The 15,184-nt window shown below is 41.1% G+C and overlaps 1 protein-coding gene across 1 annotated transcript in view; it reads right to left on the bottom strand.

Moving 5' to 3' along the window:
* CHRDL1 (chordin like 1) overlaps window positions 1-15,184 on the bottom strand; it is a 121,323-nt gene that overhangs the window by 49,863 nt on the left and 56,276 nt on the right.

Genomic DNA, 15,184 nt, shown 5'->3' with positions numbered 1-15,184 from the left:
CCATGTAGCAAAAAGGTCAATGCACTTGGCGAGTTGACTCTAACTGAATGGTTTCAAGAAGTCTTTTCACTGGGCTTCCTTAAAGTACATGCTGTGCACACACATATACACACATCAAATATCAATGAACAGGTGCCCAGATTAAACTAATCATCGGTGTACAAATTAACAATAGATACAAGCAAAGCTTGGAAAGTACTTGCTGTGGGATAATGGAAGAAGAGAAATCAGGGGAGTTGTGTGTTTCATTGGGGGAGGCTTAAAAAGTTAGACCATCCTGGTAACCTTCTACACTGTTAGTGGGAATGTAAATTGGTGCAGCCACTATGGAAAACAGCACGGAGATTCCTTAAAAAGTTAAAAATAGAGCTACCATATGATCTTGCAACCCCACTCCTGAGCATATATCTGGATAAAACTTTAATTTGAAAAGATACATGCACCCCTATGATCACAGCAGCACTATCTGCAATAGCCAAGACATGGAAACAACCCAAATGCCCATCAACAGATGATTGGTTCAAGAAGAAGTGGTATATATTGACAATGGAATATTACTCATCCATAAAAAAAGAATGAAATATTGCTATTTGCAGCAAGATGGATGGACCTAGAGAATATCATATCAAGTGAAGTAAGTCAGGCAGAGAAAGACAAATATTATATGGTATTACATATGGAATCTAAAAAAATAATACTGTAGAAAGGAATCTACATACAAAACAGAAATAGACTCACAGACATAGAAAACAAACTTACGGTTACCAAAGGGGAAAAGTGGGGGGAGGGATAAATTAGGAGTATGGGATTAACAGATACAAACTACTATATACAAAGTAGATAAGCAACAAGGATTTACAGGATAACACAGGAACTATGTTCAATATCTTGTAATAACCTATAACGGAAAATAACTTGAAAAAAATATATAACTGAATCAATTTGCTGTATACTTGAAAACAACACAATATTTTAAGTCAACAATACTTCAATAAAAAAGAATTTTTTTTAAAAAAGACCATTCTTTCCTTCCCATCACTCAAAACTATAATGAAAATGAGTCCATTTTATGGTCGATAAATTATACCTCATACAACTGTTTTAAAGAAACAGAATGAGATTGTTCTCAGGATGTAGGTAAAAATGATAAAGGCTAATAATAATAATATGCATCATCATCATCATAAAACAACAGTTAACATTTATAGAGCCCTAAATAATACGCTAGGCACAATAGCGAATGCTTTTCAATACGTTATCTCATTGGCTCTTACTAATAACATTCTGATGTAAATATTAAAGTTATGCCCATTTTGCTGATGAGAAAACTAAGGCCTAAGAAAATGAAAAACCACAATGAGGTATCACCTCACACCAGTCAGAATGGCCACCATCAAAACATCTAGAACCAATAAATGCTGGAGAGGGTGTGGAGAAAAGGGAACTCTCCTGCACTGTTGGTGGGAATGTAAATTGATACAGCCACTATGGAAAACAGTATGGAGGTTCCTTAAAAAACTAAAAATAGAACTACCATATGACCCAGAAATCCCACTACTGGGATATACACAGAGAAAACCATAATCCAAAAAGATACATGTACCACAATGTTCACTGCAGCAATATTTACAATAGCCAGGACATGGAAGCAACCTAAATGTCCATCGACAGATGAACGGATAAAGAAGATGTGGAACATATATACAATGGAATATTACTCAGCCATAAAAAGGAATTAAACTGAGTTATTTGTAGTGAGGTGGATAGACCTAGAGACTGTCATACAGAGTGAAGTAAGCCAGAAAGAGAAAAACAAGTAGCATGTGCTAACGCATATATGTGGAATCTAGAAAAATGGTACTGATGAACCTAGTGGCAGGGCAGGAAGAGAGATGCAGATGTAGAGAACAGACTTGAGGACACCGCGGGGAGGATGGGAGAGAAAGCTGGGATGTAGTCAGACAGTAGCATTGATATATACACACTACCAAATGTAAAATTGATAGGTAGTGGGAAGCTACTACAGAGCAAAGGGAGATCAGCTTGATGCTTTCTGAAGACCTAAAGGGGTGGGATAGGGAGGTTGGGAGGGAGACTCAAGAGGGAGGGGATATGGGGATATATGTACACATATAGCTGATTCACTTTGTTGTACAGCAGATTCTAGCACAATACTGTAAAGCAATTATACTCCAATGAACATTAAAAAAAGAAAGAAATTAACTGACTTTCCCAAGGTCACACAACTTGTTAATGATAGCATCAGGATCTGAAATGATGTCTGACTGATTCAAGAATCTTCCTTCCTAGGGTGCCAATCACTTCAAACATATATCAAGGAAAGGACCATTTAATTTAAAACCAAAACCAACAGAACATGAAGGCTATGTTGTTCCTATAGAATGTTTGGCCTCAAATACCCAGAAAACGGACATCACATATTTCTTTGGCTTCAGTGATTGGAGTAACTTAACTCAATTCTATATTTTGCTACATAAGTTGACCTAGTTTCAATTTTGAGTAAATCACTCCTTGGGTGTTAAGTGCTTATTAAAGACCCTTTACAGGATACAAAGGAAGTTCCTTAATTTTGCCTTAAAAAGAAAAAGTTTTAGCCCCAAGAAAGAGTTTAACTCATACATTGGCCCTCTGACCTGGGCTGAGTCCCTGTGCCTGCCCACAAGTACACACAACCAGTCAGCTGCAGCTGGTATACACGAGTGAAACCCAATGGAGAAAGTACAGGAGCAGGACCATTTGCCCCCGGGGCCCTAATTATACCAAATCTCTGTATTTTGTGGTGAAGGAAAACTAGGATGACCTACAAAACAATATTTGCCATGACTCTTACAAGAGCTGGCAGATCTTTGGAATACTGAAAGAAAAAAAAAAGTTTGGGATTTTTTGCCTCAAAGGGAGATCAACTCGATGATGGGTGATGACTTAGAGGGCAGGGATAGGGAAGGTGGGAAGGAGTCGTGGGAGGGAGGGGATACGAGGATATATGTATAAATACAGCTGATTCACCTCATTGTACAGCAAAAACTGGCACAACAGTGTAAAGCAATTATATTCTAATAAAGAGCTTAAAAATGGCAGAAGGTAGTGGAACAAAAGGGTGAACACTTTGTTCAATAAAGTTCTTGGTGAAAATGAAAAAATAAAAGAATGCTGATGGAGTTTTAAATTATGTCTTCCACCAAGGGATCAATAGTGAGGCAACTGCAGAGTGAAGTTTTCCAGTAGACCTTGACCTTGAGAGTCTTTCTCATAATAGTCTCATAATAGTCTTCAGAATAATCTATAATTGAAAATAACCTGAAAAATATATATATATAACTGAATCAATTTGCTATATACCTGAAAATTACACAATATTATAAATCAACTATACTTCAATAATTTTTTTTTAAAAGAGACCATATTTTCTGTCCCATCACTCAAAACTATAATGAAATGAGTCCATTTTACGGTGGGTAAATTATACCTCCTTACAACTGTTTTAAAAGAACAGAATGAAATTGTTCTGGGATGTTCTCAGGATCTCATTGGAGTGTATTAATCTACTCAGCAAGAGATGGAGAGAAAGCAAAAAAGAAGACAAAACGGAATCAAAGAAAAAGAAACCAATTATGGTTATGCTTAATGCTAGTTTTACACAATAAATTTTTCTTAACTTATTCCCATTTATTATTATTTCATTCTTCTAAGATCCCTAATGGGGTGGGCAGGAGAATTATGAAAATGAGGCTACTAATACCTCAAAAGAGCTGGTCCACGTCACTCGGCTATTAATAGAAGAGCCAACTAAGAAATACAGTTTTCCTGCCTTGAAGTTTGTGCTCTTTTCACATAGTGGGTGTTAAAACTGGGGGGAGGGGGGGATGGTACTGATGAACCCAGTGTCAGGGCAAGAATAAAGATGCAGATGTAGAGAACGGACTTGAGGACACAGGGTGGGCGGGGGGGGGGCAAAGGGGAAGCAGGCACGAAGTGAGAGAGCAGCACTGACATATATACACTACCAATGTAAAATAGATAGCTAGTGGGAAGCTGCTGCATAACACAGGGAGATCAACTCGATGATGGGTGATGACTTAGAGGGCAGGGATAGAGAGGGTGGGAGGGAGTTGAGGGAGGGAGGGGATATGGGGATATATGTATAAATACAGCTGATTCACTTCGTTGTACACCAAAAACTGGCACAACAGTGTAAAGCAATTATATTCCAATAAAGAGCTTGAAAAAAAAAGAAAAAAGAAAGAGAAAAAAAAAAACTGGGGGTGGGGGGGCAGAAAGGAAATGAAATCAGTCTCTGGAAGAGATCTCTGCATTCCCACGTTTATTGCATCCTATGTTTACTGCAGCATTAGTCACAATAGCAAGATAGGGAGACAACTTAAGTGTCCATCCCATATCCCATATTCTTGGATGAATGGATTAAAAAACTGTGGTATATAAATATAAATAAAATTCAGCCTTTAGAAGGAGATCCTGCCATTTGCAACAACAGGGTTGAACCTGGAGGACATTATGCTAAGTGAAGTAAGCCAGTTACAGAAAGAAAAAAACTGCATAATCTCACTTAAATGTGAAATCTAAAAAAGTTGAATATATAGAAGCAGAGATTAGAACGGTGGTTACCAGGGGCAGGGAAGTGTGAGAAATGGGGAGATACTGGTCAAAGGGTACAAAGTTGCAGTTACGCAGGATGACTCAGTCTAGAGATCTAAAATACAGCATGATGGCTATAGTTTATAATACTGCATTGTATACTGGAAATTTGCTAAGAGTAGATTTCAGGCGCTCTCATCACAAAATAAATGGTAACTACATGAGGAGATGATGTTAATTAGCTTAACTGTAGTAATCATTTCAATATGTATATGTATATCAAATCAGCATGTGGTATACCTTAAATATGCACAATTTTTACTAAAGAACTTTTTTAAAAACTGAGGGGGGCAGGATCACTAAGTCATAATCCCAGCTTGGGTACCCACCTCCCATAACCTTGAACAAGTCACTTTACCTCTTTGGGCCTTGATTTTTCTATCTAAGAATAGGATATGAAACAAATCTTCCCTTGCATCTTTGGAAGACCAACACAGCACGTAAGGAACCCCAGGGGCAAGAAAAGTCACCTTGGACCCTACACTCTCCCTTCCCAGATTTTTCAAGGTGGCTGGGCTTCTAACCAACAATCTTTGGAACACATTCTGTGTTCCTGGCCAAAAACTGGCAGAAAATCAGTCTGAAGCAAGGCTGGCTTTAGGGACCCACAAGGGAATGCACAGCTTCTAGCCTCTGCCATTCCCCGTTTCCGGTCAAATCCCACACAGCACTCACAGGAGGAGGAGTGGAGGAAGGACACTGTTGGGTAAGCAGATCAGCACTCAGCCATCTGACTACAGTCGTGTTCCAAAAAGGAACTGTTCCTTCTCCTCCAATGAGGGATGATCTCATATGTAAGAAGAACTATAAATTGGGATGCTCAGAAAACACTCCTTTACCCTAAATGTCTCTTACCACCTCTTCTCTCACTGGTGCCTAAAATCCCATCATTAGAAGTTCCTTCTTTTGGATTAACTGATTGCCTTTTGGCAATCAGATTTTATAATCCTGAAACTTCTCTGAGAGGATACACATTCTCAGAAACATCTTAGTGTGAATAACCTTGTGACAAGCATTTTTCCCCCCTTCAGAGTAACTGGCAAGTTTTACCAAAAAGTCTGTGGTACACCATTCTTTCCCACTTCCTCTGGTAAACCATTCTCTCCTCTGGGCACTACCCCTCTTCCCACCCTCTGGAATCCAATGTCCTTATGCTGGTGGCTCTCTTCTCTACTCTCCCTACCCTCAAACTGCTACTTCCTTAGTGGGCCAGTTCTTGGGTAGTCAGAAAGGCCACTTGTAAGTCAGGAGACAAATCAGCTCCCAAATGCAAACCTCTCCAGAGCTCCCAGGCATAGTTGCTAATTTCCTTGACTCTGAGCCCTCCCTTCTTTTGCCATTGCTATTGTTACTCAGGTTCCTATTTTATTTTTTGATGGCTGAACCTGATGCCAGTGTTTCCAGTCTGGTTCTCTCTCACGCTGGTGGTGTAGTCCTAGCACATCCACAGGCCGTTTTGGAGGTGGTAGTGGAGGGGGTAATATGGAGATGAAGGTAAAGGGCTTGAAAGAAGAGGTTATGTTCCCTTTAATTCCCTTGAGACTCACACACACACGCACGCGCGCGCGCAGAGGAATACTATTCAGCCATAAAAAAAGAATGAACTCTTGCCATTTGCAACATCATGGATGGACCCTGAGGGCATTATGCTAAGTGAAGTAAGTCAGACAGAGAAAGACAAATACTATATGATCTCATTTATACATGGAATCTAAAAAAAAAAAAAAACAAGCTTGTAGATATAGAGAACAGATTGGTGGTTTCCAGAGGCAAGGGGGTGGGGGAGTGAAATGGGTAAAGGGCGTTCAAAGGACTTACAAAATAAATAGGTTATGTGGATGGAATGTACATCTTGGTGACTACAGTTAATAATATTGTACTGCATATTTTAAAGTTGCTAAGAGAATAAATCTTAAAAGTCCTCACCACAAGAAAAAAAATTGTAACTATATATGGGGACAGATGTTAACTAAACTTATTGAGTTGATCATTTTGCAATATAAACAGATATTGAATCATGTTGTATACCTGAAACGAATATGTCAATTACACCTCAATTTTAAAAAAACTACACCTAGGTAACCATTTTTCTTATCAGATTTGCAAAAATCCAAAAGTTTGATGAATAAACTCTATCAGCAAGGCTGTGGAGAATTGATACAAACACTATGGAGGCAATTTAGCAATATCATTCAATTTTAAAATATATGTATTATTTTAAATTTATTTATTGATTTATTAATTTATTGTCTGTGTTGGGTCTTTTTTTTGCTGTGCGCGGTCTTTCTTTTTGGTTGCGGTGAGTGGGGCTACTCTTCGCTGCGGTGCATGCGCTCCTCGTTGCCGTGGCTTCTCTTGTTGCAGAGCTCGGGCTCTAGGCGTGTGGGCTTCAGTAGTTGCAGCACATGGGCTCAATAGTTGTGGCTCACAGGCTCCAAAGCGCAGGCTCAATAGTTGTGGCGCATGGGCTTAGATGCTCCACGGCATGTGGGATCTTCCTGCAGCAGGGATCAAACCCATGTCCCCTGCATTGGCAGGTGGATTCTCAACCACTGCGCCACCTAGGAAGCCCCAAAATATATGTATTTTTTGAAAGTACATGTATATAAGAAAAATTAAAAGGAGGTCCAAGGAAGAGTGTAAGGGTTACACTCGTCTTTTAAGTAAATGTTTCCAAAGCTTACCATTTCATCTAAAGTGAAAGTAAAATTGTTACTCTTTTGACATGGATTCTAAGTATGACTATAATATTCTCTCTGCTTGTTATATGTAGATATATTTTATTTCTCCAAACCTTTTATAAACTATTTGAGGTTGTAGTTTATGTGCTCTGTTCTTTTGTTCATACCATCATACCCAGCACAAAGCTAGGTGGAAAGGAGATATTTAATATGAGCCTTAAGAATAACTAAGGCATATGACGCAGCAATCCCACTCCTGGGCATATACCCAGAGAAAACCATAATCCAAAAAGAAACATGCACCACCATGTTCATTGCAGCACTATTTACAATAGCCAGGACATGGAAGCAACCTAAATGCCCATCAACAGATGAATGGATAAAGAAGATGTGGCACATATATACAATGGAATATTACTGAGCCATAAAAAGGAATGAAATTGAGCTATGTGTAATGAGGTGGATAGACCTAGAGACTGTCATACAGAGTGAAGTAAGCCAGAAAGAGAAAAACAAATACCGTACGCTAACTCATATGTATGAAATCTAAACAAATGGTACAGATGAACCCAGTGACAGGGCAAGAATAAAGATGCAGATGCAGAGAAGGGACCTGAGGACACAGGGTGGGGGGGTGAAGGGGAAGCTGGGACGAAGTGAGAGAGTAACACTGACATATATACACTATCAAATGTAAAATAGATAGCTAGTGGGAAGCTGCTGCATAACACAGGGAGTTCAACTCGATGATGGGTGATGACTTAGAGGGCTGGGGTAGGGAGGGTAGCAGGAAGTTGCGGGAGGAAGGGGATATGGGGATATATGTATAAATACAGCTGATTCACTTCGTTATACACCAAAAACTGGCACAACAGTATAAAGCAATTATATTCCGATAGATAGCTTAAAAAAATTTAAAAAAAGAATAACTAAGGTTTTGAAAACTAATCTACTTTTCATGCTAATACCTGAATTCTATGGGAGAAAATAAAGTTGCTGATGTGGCAAATTAAAAAAATATGTATTTTTGACCCAGCAATCCTACTTTTAATAATTCATGCTATAGATATACTTGCATATGTTTGAAAAATCTAAAAGTTATTCATTGCACCATTGTTTGTGATGGGAAAAGATTGGAAACAACTTCAGTGTCCATCAATAGACATCTAGTTAAATATGTAATGGCTCATTAATACAATGAAATAGTATGCAGTTGTATAAAAGGATGAGTAAGCTCTCTATGCGCTAATGCAGAAAAATAGATTATTAAATGAAAAAAATCGCAAAGTGCAAAGTGATTCAGATAATATACTGCCTTTTATGTAAAGAGAATATATTTTTTAAAGAGTATGTATTCATACTTCTTATATTTTCATAAAGAAAATCTGGAAGGATACATAGGAAAATACTAACAGTTATAAGGGGGAACTACGTTTTGAGGGGAAAGGTAAGAATTGGATGGATGTGGGACAGAGGTGAATTAAACATCTTAACTGCATACTTTTGCATATACTTTTATTAACATAAAGATATATAATCATATATACACATACGCACATATGCATTCATATTCTTGAATGATACAAATGTATTTCCCATTGAAAATTAAACTGAAGATTTATGTTTTAAAAAAATTCTAATTCAAGGCCAGGGACTAGACTGGACGACCACTTTGCGTCCCTTCCAACCATAGACAATGAATCCTACAGAGCTGGTCACAGAAGCCGGCTCTGTTCCTACTACTAGGACAGATCCTAGTTAGGACTCTGTGTTCCCAGTGTGACTACAATGAGATGACTCTCTCCTACAGACATTATTTAGCCTTTTGGGGGAGAGTGGGGAGCTATTACACTGCTTTCTGAAACAAAGTGTTTTAAATAAAGTGTGTAAATTTGAGTTGACATCTGGGCCTTGGCCCGCCTGGGAAGAAAGCAGGCAAATAAGGGTGCTAATGAGAAACCTCCTGTGCTCCTCCAAGGAGGGAAGAACAGCTGGGTGCTGCATCCTGGTCCAGCTAGGCCAGAACATACAGCAAGGATGTGACACATCTTGCAGAACTGATGCTTCTCAAACAGTGGGTATCTATACTTTCCCTCCAAAAAGGAATCTTGCTCACCCTCTGAGGCCATGTGGGTTCAGGTGAGTTTTTCTTTGGGATGCTCACTGAAATAAAAGGTATTGTTTCAAATGGGTCCATGAGCTAAAGCAATGATGCCTACCAGTTAGATTTCTTCCTTTCAGCACTCCAAACACTATTACTTCTTTTTGCCCTGGGCTGCTCAAAATGATGACTTATCTAGACCTGCTGTCCTTAGGCAGAGACCTATGGTCTTCATATCTTCCCCAAACTCTCCTCCTCCATAAACACTTAACTCTTTTGTGTCCCATCACATTAAGGCCCTGCTGGGGGTGTTTGAAAAAAGGTTCTTTTTCTAGATAATTAAATTGTAACTTGGGCCTTTGACGCTTTACGTATAATAAGGCTATAGAGCATAGGACAAGGAGTGTGAAACATTCCAAAACTTAAGGCTCACCATAGGGGTGTTTACTGAAAATACAGCCTCTAAGAGTTATCCTAGTGGAAGGAAAGGCCTTACTTCAGGGTGTCCAAATTGTGTTCAAATTCCACCTCTGCCACTAATTAGTCGCCACTTACTAGCTGATGAAATCATTTAATATTCTTGAGCCTCAGTTCACCCATCTATAAAATGGGGCTGATAATAGTACCTACCTCACAGGTCGTTGTGAGGATCAAATGAGGTGAGACACATAACGTGCTCAGCATAGTACCAGGCACATATTAGTGCTCAATGAATGCTGGTTTTGTTACATTAGTATTACCTGCAAATGACAGGGTTTCTGGAAGGCAGAAAGCAGGTTGGTAAGGGAAGAGATGTAGGGCTGCCTAGTCCTTACAGTGCCTGTTACAGACTGAATGTTTGTGCCCTCTTCACCAAATTCATATATTGAAAACCTAATCCCCAATGTGATGGTGCTTTGAGGCGGGAGTCTTTGGGAGTTGGGGCCCTCATGAATGGGATTAATACCCTTACAACAAGAGATGATGGGGAGATGATCTAGGCTCTCAGCCATATGAAGACACAGGATGAAGGTGACTATCTACAAGCCAGGAAGCACTCTCTCACCAGGCACCAGATCTGCTGGCACCTTGATCTTGGACTTTCCAGCCCCTAGAAGTGTGAGAAATAAATGTTTGTTGTTTAAGCCATTAGTCTATGATAATTTTTGTTACAGCAGCCCAAACTGACTAAGACAACTGTCTTTCACTGCCCTGTAGAACTTCTCAAACATTGCCAGATTCTGAGTGGTGACTAGAGAGTCACTTCTGAGCCATCAAGTTCACTAAGAATCCTTATAGGGCTCAGCTTCCAGCTGAGATAGCCCTATCCCCCTATCTCAGTGGGGAGCCCACCAGGAGTGATTTCCGTAGCCAAGCAGCTGAGTTCTGGCCAGAGCCATCTACCCAACCTATAGTCTCTGCTTTGGATTTCCTGAGGGTCCCAGAGAGGTGGATTTATGGGTGAGAAGGGTCACCAGTGTATTTGTGATTGAGCGGTCTTGAAGGGCAAAGAAGCCAACTCTCCCAGTGCATTTTGGCCATCATTTCCAGACTACTCTCCTGCTGCATGCTTTACAGAGCCGCTAAACAAAAGTCACTGTTGATTGGCTTGAGTTTCATCTTTGTTTTGGTTCAGTATCTGAGCTGTTCTTTGGAAAGTAATTCATACTTTTCAGTTTAGAGCGCCTCTCCCCTTCCTCCCTTCATCCATTTTCCTTCTGCCCACCCTTCATGGCACAGCTCTAGTCTCACCTCTTTAGGGAAGCCTTGTCTCACTACTTCTACACTCAAAGGTCTCTTTGGGGGAAGGGAAAATGATTGGCAGAGCAGACTGCTCCTCTATGTTAGCGCTTCCAAATGTGGCAAGTTCACTCTGTCCCTAAACTCTCTTCTTCTCTGCTCTGCCAGAGTGCCTGACATGGCCCCAACTTCAAGTATTAGTTAGAGCAGGGCCCTGCCTTTCCCAGAGGTTTAATAAGTTCATAGTAACGAATACTGAAGATTGGACCAGTTTCCCAGCAAAGAGCAAAATCTTGGGGGCGGGGAGGAGAACAAAAACCACAGTAAGACACCACTTTGCACCCACTAGGACAGTCATAATAAAAAAGAAAATAAGTGTTCGCAAGGATATAGAGAAAATGGAACCTTTGTACACTGCCGGTAGGAATGTCAAAATGTCAAATGGTAGAGCTGCTGTGCAAAAAAAGCTTGGCAGTTCCTCCAAAATTAAACCTAGAGTTACCATATGAACCAATAATCCCACTTCTAGTATTTACTCACAAGAACTGAAAGCAGGGCCTCAGACCGACGGATCCTTGTACACGCATGCCCAGAGCAGCATTAGTCACAACAGTCAAAAGGTGGAAACCACTCAGTGTCCGTTAAAGGACAAATTGATAAACAAACTGCAGCATATCATACAATGCAAAATATAGTTCAGTTAGAATGGATGAACCTTGAAAACATTATCTTTAGTGAAAGAAGCCAGACACAAAAGGTCACATGCGGTATGATTCCATATTTATGAAATAGCCACAATAGGCAAATCCATAGAGACAGAAAGTAGCTCAGCGCATGCCAGCAGCTGAGAGGAGGGGAAGATGGGGAGTTGACTACTAGCGCGTATGGGGCTTCTTTTTGGGATGATGAAAATATTCTGGAATTAGATAGTGGTGGCAGTTGCAATATCTTGTAAATGCACTAAAACCAACTTGACTATACTCTTTAAAAGGATAAATAGTATGCGAATTATATTTCAAAGAAAGCTGTTGCCAAAAAAAACTGAACGACTAAACATCCTACAATGCAGACATAAAGGCTGAATATCAGTGCGGGGCAGGCCTGCGCAAAATGAAGGTGCTGTGCACCCTTGTGACAGGGAAGCAGGTGAAGACTAGAAAGGTAAATGACAAACAAAGAGAGAACCACAAAGGGACGGAGGGGGTCGATCCCAATTCATAATCTTGTCCATGGGGTACCCGCCCTGGGAGATAGGGTAGGTCTGCCAGACAGCTGAGCTAAAGGAGGGGGCGACGAGGGGAGGACTTTCCCGTCTGGAATCTTCAAGGAGACTCTTTAGCACGACTAGTGGCCTCCCTACTCCAACCCCTGGCCCAACCCATCATGGGGTCCTGGGCCAGGAAATTCCTGCAGCAGATTCAGCAAATCACTCTGCAGCTCAACAGACAGACACAACACTCTGTCCCACCAAGAAGGTGCCGAGTGAGAGGAAACAGTCATCTGCCGGTCCAGCTGGACAGAAGAGAGGGGAAGAGGGCGCTGAAAGCTCACACCTCCGGTGTGATCCCAGCTCATCCCCTCCTCATCCAGAATCCATCTGCAGGCTGTTTTTCATCTCACTTCCATTCATGTTTCAGCTGCTGTCAATCAGTAGCTGACCCTGACTGAAAATGCCATCTTGTCAGGCAGATGAGAAGAAGCGTGGCTTGAAGAGAGGCTTTGTGCAAAAGGGGAGCGTACCTTCGTGAGGCAAGGGGTGCCAGCGGGCCAGGCACTTGATCTGGGGGAGAAATGGAGCACGTGTGTTCTTGGCTCGGTTGGGCCACTGACTTGCTGTGTGATGGGACTGCTGTCACTTTGCATCTCTGGGCCTTGGTTCCTAAAGAACTTCCTGCATTCGTGAGTATGGTAAGTATGTGTACATTGGGGGTAATCATTTCACTTACTTTTACTTCACAGGGACGTAGAAGGAACAAACCAGATTCTGTTTTTGAAAAGGCCTGGGGAGAAAAGAAGCTACGTGCAACATGGACAATTGGTTCTGATTATCTCCAGCTTACCAAGTACAGTCCATCTGAAGGCAAAAAGAGATGTATAACTGAGCCTGCTCCAGTGGTCCAGTGTCCAGAAATTAAACATCCCATAAGGGTTCTGCCAACTCAGAAAAGACCCTTCAGCTAGTGATTCACTGCCTTTCAGGTAGAAGTTCTAGCCTGGCTGTTACAGTCACCTGCCTATGGGCAATCACCCGAAGCTAAAGCTCTGGGTACGAAGGAGCATCACAGCACAGCACAGCCAGGGTGAAGAAGCGCATCTCAGAGACGCATCCCCCCGGCTAAAGAACACTCTACTTCAGACCAGCCCGTCCTCATCCCCACTGTACTCCTTGCCAGCTCTGCCCTGACTCATGCTAGACCCAACCACCCCCACAGACTACCCTCTGCTTGCTCACATCCTACCCAGCCCTTACTATCCATCAAACACATGCTGATTCCTTGCAGCAACTCCAATGGTCTGCCTGTCTGAACCCTACTGCCTAGCACCTGCTAACAGGTGAACTGTTTGCCGAGAGATCACCAAGTGCAAAGGAGGTGAGGCTTCTGTCTTGACCTGTCTACCCCCTCCTGGCTCTAGCACTGGAATAAACAGACAAACATCCAAATAATGACATATGCTTGAATGTTGAGGGTCTGTTGTTGATTTTATTAAGGGATAAGTGTGCACCTCCAGGGGTGAGGGCATTCTTCATTTAAGTCCCAGAGAGCTGGAGAGAAATAAATAGAATTTTTGAAAGTGATTCTGAAGTGCATTTTGAGTGTATGAGGGTACATGCATTCTTCTGAGAGGAGGGTCCGTGGGTCCCCTTAGATTCTCAAAGCATTCCATGACCCCAAAGAGGTGCCACCACTATTTTAAAACAAAGCGAGGAGCCTGTGGGTTTCACTCCAGCAGTATCAGATCTCTGCAGGCAACTCAGTCCAGTTTCCAGGGCTCTAGAGCTAGGCACACTTATTTTCAGCTTTCTGTGTGTTGAGGGCTGTTACTGGTGAAAGCATCTCATAATCCAATCTTTAGAGGGAACCTCTACGTTCTTTCCTGTCAAAATGTCTTCTTCCACTTTACTGAACAGCTTTATCACCAGCTCCATTATTCAGCTCATGGACCATTCCAATCTCATTACATAAGGCTTCTAGGGTTTCCCATGTACATCTCCAAGAGGAAACTGGAAATGGCCTTCTCTCTTGAGAGATGGAAATGAGACCTACAGCTTCCAAGGGGATACCGTTATTTAGTGCCAAAGCCAGGATTCAAACCTAGGTTTCCTAATTTTACACAAAGCCACAAAACCTGCAAGCAAGATAAGCCTGCTAAAATCAAGTTCTACAATTTAGGAAGAAGATAAAACACAAACCCCTTTGTTTTCGGGGGCTGATTCCCGAATCTCATATGTTCATCTGAACTTGTGTGTGTAGCCCAACAAAAAGAACCCTTTCTGCAGGAGATCTAATAGATTTCTCTTATTCTTTTGCTACTATATGATGTTATTTTTAATTTTTAATTATCCGTCAGTGTAATAAATGGACTTGCAGTTGAGATGAAAATGTTAAATCAATTCTTCTGCATGACGCCTAATTGTTAATGACAGGTTTTGTGGTAACATGTGTGTCACTCATTGCCTTCCTCTTCTCCCTAAATAAAATCAAGAATGAGTTCTACTATTACTTGGTTAGTTCTAATCCTTTGGGAATTGGGCTCTTTTTTTTTTTTTTTTGAAGGTCAATGACCCTTTGAAATGGACAAATTAGTCACTACCCTCGAGCAGCATTTACAGAAACAATGTGAGGCATCTGGCTGAGACAGTGGGGAGTGCGGTCAAGCATTCCTTTGTATTGCCTACACCAGCATTTCCCAAGTCCACTCTGCAGAGCACTACTAGTCCACAAGATGCTCTGTGAAAACAAAATTCTGTGCTTCAGATAAACTTGGGAAAAGATCCATAGTCTCTGCT

This window comes from Hippopotamus amphibius, chromosome X (assembly GCF_030028045.1).
Source record: "Hippopotamus amphibius kiboko isolate mHipAmp2 chromosome X, mHipAmp2.hap2, whole genome shotgun sequence".
Classification (NCBI taxonomy): Eukaryota; Metazoa; Chordata; class Mammalia; order Artiodactyla; family Hippopotamidae; genus Hippopotamus; species Hippopotamus amphibius.
Note: the sequence above shows the minus strand (reverse complement) of the source record. Positions and strands in the feature narration are given on the sequence as shown.